Below are 5,764 nucleotides of genomic sequence, written 5' to 3'. Positions count from 1 at the left end.
TAGAAGTGACTCACTGTTGACCTCTTTGTGTTTCTTTAATGAATTCTTCCAAAAACCCTTGTTTATAAATTAGAATAGAACTTAAAATAATTCTACTTTACTAATCCCCATGGGGAAATCCCCCTCCCCCCATAACTCTGGGCCCCCTAAATTTGGAAGCCACTGATTTAACCCATCCAAACACCCCATTCACAAACACACAGCCATTAAGCTGGAGACGGCTGAGGGGCACCATGGTGGGAGCTTGCATCTGATCTGGACCCCGACAACCCTCTGGTTGCCAGCTGTCATATTGCCAGATTTTGGTGCCATCAGGCAAGGGATTTGAACCGGCAACCTTCGGCTACTAGTCCACTTCTCTAACCTCTGGACTACCCACTGCCCAAGCTCTTCACCTGTTTTTTGGAATAATGCATCCTCTTCAGGCTCCCAGCAGGGCTTCAGACTTTTCATTATGTTTCTGATATAAAAGGGCTGGATTTAAGAGTATTGAATAGCCTACAGTCAACACAAAATATCAGTGCTGGCCTTGAAAAAAACAAATCTGATCAGAATATTTCTCAATTTCTCTCTTTCCTGCCCTCTGATTTCATCTTCCTCTGATTCCACTACTTGCTCAGCACATGGAGGCCAGGCTCAAGGCACAAAAAAAATCAAGATGCCATAATTCTTCCTGTGACAATGACTTTACAGGAACAACTAATCACCACAAAGTGTCCTCAAAACCACGTCGGCAACCTCGCCAGTGAATGACGAACTCTCCGAGCCCCGTAAAGTCTCCTTTTAGCATTTAATAAAGAGTTTATTAAGTTTTCATTGATTTGTTAAGTTGTCAAGTCCAAAAAACAATCAGCATGCACAGCATATTGGTCTGTGCTGTGATCAATCTTACTTAATAGAGAAATTATAAAATAACATGGCAAACAAATTGGAATATAAGTAATGCGTTTATATATTAGCCTCAGGTTTTTGGCTGGGTTTTTTAGAACTCCCACAAAGTAGATGTAGTCCTTGAAGGCGGACTGAGGCAGGTTTCATGGCAGCTTTTGCAGTCTGCCATTCCTGAAGCTGCTGAGTAAAATCCACCCACACTACACCAGATTGATTCCCCTGGCTGGTGGAGGAGCTCCAAGATGAATCTCCACTCTTTCCGCGGTGGATGACACTGACTGACCAATATCTGATTTTTGATAAAGCCAATGTACCCGTCTGACTCTAAGTGCTGAATCACCGGCGCTGATGTGAGCTAAGTGGAGTCCTTTTCTTTTCAGGAGCTGTTTACAGCGCTCCGTCCCCTTAATCCCTACTGACGGAGGTCATTGCCATACCGGTCCCCGCCTAGCGTTGCCACAAAAAGCCCCCGTCTCAGAGCCTAATGGGGTGCAGATGGGGCTCCGCCGCCCACACACAACAACAGGCGGATAGCTGTGTGGTGAAAACAACAGAGGCAATGAGAGAAAATGAGGAAGAAAATTGGGAGGATATGGATGGGAGATACAAAATGAAAGAGAAAACAGGAGGGGGAAAAAGGGAGAATCGGAAAGCGGGGTGGCATATGCAGAAATAGAAGGTGAAGCGAAGAAGAAAGAGGATGTAGCGAGAGGATAGAATGAAGAGGATAAATGGAGGGAAATGGAAAAAAAAAAAAAGGGAGAAGGGGCAGACGGTGGAAGTGGTAATTGGTAGATTCAGACAGCCAGGGTCTGAGGAGAGGCTTACAGGCTTGTCAGGGGGGCTCCTCAGGGTGCTTGGATGCCCCTCGGAGGAAAGCTCACATTCTGTTGCCACTTCCCGGATGGCCGGGCCTCAACCTTCCAAAAAGGGCTCTCAATTAGGTGAGGTGTCTGCGGAAAAAAGAAAAAAAAAGACGACAATCGCAGGGTCTTCTCCACAGGGCTTGAGGGAGACAGAAAGAAACTGTTTACTGGAACTACAGTCGCTGCCTTTGGTATGTAAATACCCTGTTGCTGTTCTTTATCCCTGACCCCATCCTCTCGGTCTCAAACACACACACACACACACTTCAAATCCATCGCTCCACATTCTTTCCCTTGCCTCTGCCACCTCCAAAGGGTGTCCAATTTACATTGTTGCATGGGGTGTTAAACATTTCAGAGTACATGCACAAGCAGATACGCTTGTGAGGTGGAAAAGGCTGAGTTTTCACACATTGCCTGTTTTGGAGGCTTTTCCCAGCCAAGCCATGAAATGGGATATTGTGTTGTGCCAAACTCTCTCTCTCTCTCTCTGTGTATGTGTGTGTGTGTGTGTGTGTATGTGTGTGTGTGTTACAGAGTCTGCATCTTTATGCGGGCATTTTGTGTTTTCACATCCAAATGTGCAAATGCGCCTTGGCGGTTCCATGTGAAAAATGTATAAATTAAATTTCCGATCCTGAATTCAGCATTCATACCCGTCGTCATGAGATGTTAATATCATTAGCCTGTCATGTGTTGACTCTTCCTATATCCAGGCTGGTATCTGTGCGATCTGTAATGACTGTGACCTTTAATGTCTGTATGAAAGTGCAGAAGCCTGCTGTAATAACCCGCGACTCCCTCACTCACATGATCTGTTTTCATGTAACTAGGAGGAAATTGGATGGTAATTTAATAACCTCAATTATTTCTGGAGTCAATATATCACATTATGAAAAGGCTGCTTGCACTACAAAGTCAAAATACAATATGCAGTATGACAAACTGGGTTTGTGTTGATGTTTCATTGGGAGATAATGCCTTAATATACTTAAAGGTATGTATAAAATGTTATCTATGGCCTGAAAGATCTTTACATTATACTTGACTTTTTCATATTGCTATGCTCCATGGAAAAAAAGATGACTTATAGCCTTCTACTGGAGGAAATTGGATTGTTAGTCTCAGGAGAAATAAGGAAAATCTGTTTTTAAGAAAGAGCATTAAACAGTGTCTGTTTTTTCTTTTAATAATAATGGTCGTCTACGCAGAAATCCCTGTTTAATAAATTGTACCTTTGTATTTGTCTGTTCAGTTGATGACCTCAGCCTCGCTCTCTTGTTCTTGTTCTGTATCTCATGTTTCCTGCTAAATTTAAAATGTTATAAAAAGTTTTCAAAAAGAACGTACAATTTGTTCTTCATTCTTCCCATTTTGCTGACATTGCGCAAATACAGCAAGTTAACTTCACGCTGTAGAATGTGTTAAAGGTAGGGTTGGTAGGGCTGTTCAAATACATCTTTTTATTATATTTGCAATCAATGAATCAAATGCTCTGACAAAAACAAAGATAAAAAAAAATCCGATATCTGTTCGCTGACGCAGGTCTGTGATAAACCCGTCCAATCATTTCATTAGGGTCAAATTAAATTATTGGACAATTTAATTTCCCTTCATGTGACTGAGACCCAGACCGAGGCTGGAGCGAGGGCTGGGTGGCGGAGTTAGCAAGCCGTGACGACAGCGTGACGTTGTGACCTCGTCACCGAGCCATGTGACCGAGCGGACGCTACTAAGCCTGCTCCATGGGCCCAATGGACGCGGAAGATCGCCGGGAGATCCGGGAACTTTTCCAGTCGGAAGTCGAGCCATTTTGTCTTCATGCGCCACTGAGCAACTTTCATAGGAATGAACGGGGGCCCGCCTCCAACGCTGTACCCAGTTCTCTTAATGCATCCATGCCAATGGTGGGTGGGGCGAGGCCAGATCCAGATTTTCTCAGTGAGGGAGAAAGAGTGGATGTGCTTCCAGACCCTTTTTAGAGTTTTTCTTTTTCTTTTTATATGGGAAAATAATGCATGCTCATGGGGGATTTCTTGTTGGCTCTCTAAATCTTAGAGTACGGTCTACACCTGCTCTATATGAAAAGCGCCTTGAGAAAACTTCTGTTATGATTTGACGGGCATTTAAAAGTAAATTGAATTGAACTGAAAACCGTGCAAAACAAAATATGAATCATACAGTATTTTACGTACTTTAAAACATGTCTGCAGGGGAGCTTTAAACGTTTCTGCTGCCCGCTCTCCGCCTTTACAGTCTGTGTATGTTTGCGTGTGCATCTTGGCAAACATAATCCACCTCTTCGATCTTACTCCAAAAACCAACAATTTATTCTTTGCACTTCTCCAAATCCCCCCGAGGTTTGTCTAATTATTTCTTGGGCTTCAGTGAAGGAAGGCTATCTGGTGCTGGGGCTACAGCGAACACAGACATTCATATGAAGCTGAAAGAAGTGGAGGGAAAAGAAGGAAAAAAACACACACACACACACACATCTGGACAGGCAGAATAGGATCAAGCTCACCGACTGTTTTCTCCCTTCAGCTTGATCCCTGCTATTCCCCAGCACTGAGCGTCGCTTTCTACAGCCTTATCTTCTCAGCCGCTTGCACCTCGCCGGCGAAATCTCAAATCCCAGCCATACCTAGAGGCAAGGAAGCCAGCGCTAACACGCTAACGCTGCACGCCATTCAACAATGGTTTCCCTCGCAACCTCCTTCTACTGCTGCCTTCTGAATAAAAAATCTGTTTCTGTGGCTATCCTTGAGAGTGTGTGTGGCTGGTGTTCTAATGTGTGCAGGAGTGCATGTGTGTGTGTCTGTAATTATCCTGTAACAGGTGCAGTAATGAAATGGTTGTGTAAAAGTCTCTTACAGTTTATGTGCATGAATGAGTCTGAAAGTCAAGTTCAGAGGCTTATTTTTCTCTGGTTAGATATCTCTTTAGTGGGGTGATTGGAAATGCATTATAAGCGCATGTGGTGTGTTCATTGTGTGGGCAAAGGATGGTTTAAAACGGATGTCTAAAACATGAGGAAAAAAAACAGTATTGGCACTGGATATGTGCAAATGTGGCCATCTCAGCCCTAAAAGTTACCATCTGCTTTGAACAACACTACAAGATGAAGGAGGATAATTGACTAAAAATCCATTCTAGGCGTCAGTACCACTGGAAACAAAAGAGACTATTATTAGTTCAGCTTATTTAAATCCAGCCATGAGAGCTGGTGAAGTACTAGCATATGCATAGCACCGCTACCAAGGGAACACTTAATCTCCACTCAGGGATGTTGTTGATATTAACAACAAAATGGTAAAAGGACTGACCAAGAACAAAATCAGCCATTTGTACAAATGCCTTAAATAACCTACTTTGACTTTTACCCATGGCATACAGTACCTCCAGTGGGTGTGTAAGTCTTGCTTGTAATGGACAAAGGTGGAAGTAGTGTGATGTGGTTAAAGAGTATTCCACTGATTCAGCATTACACTTAGAGATATAAAACAGTATATGCAACATTATGTCATAACTAATGGGATAACCGTCCGCCATCTTACCTGGGTATTGTTTACAATCGCCACCTATGGGCAGCAACTGGTTAACAGCTGTTCAACACCTAACTGCTTTACCAAAAGGACCAAAGAGACCAAGCAACGGGCCAGGTTTGTTCTAAGTTAAAGTTATTGCTGATTGCTAGCTCAATAGCATTGATATGTTAGCAAAACAGATGTTTTATGTTAAGCTAAGCTTACTTAGCTTAACATTATAACAAAGTTAATAATATTACACATAGTAGTTTTAAGTAAGAGTGGGCAATACCGCAAAATTTGATTTTGATCCGATACCAAGTAATACAGGGCCAGAAACGTCAATGTCGTTACCGATACGATACTTATATAATCAAAACTTTCATGTTGCGTTCCACTATTATTTATCTATCACATGCATGATACAAAAAAACAGGACACTTTTTAAAGGCAAATAACAAAAATATGTTTTTTTATTGT

The sequence above is a fragment of the Sebastes umbrosus genome, chromosome 9, assembly GCF_015220745.1.
Source record: "Sebastes umbrosus isolate fSebUmb1 chromosome 9, fSebUmb1.pri, whole genome shotgun sequence".
NCBI lineage: Eukaryota > Metazoa > Chordata > Actinopteri > Perciformes > Sebastidae > Sebastes > Sebastes umbrosus.
This window is presented reverse-complemented; position numbering follows the sequence as displayed.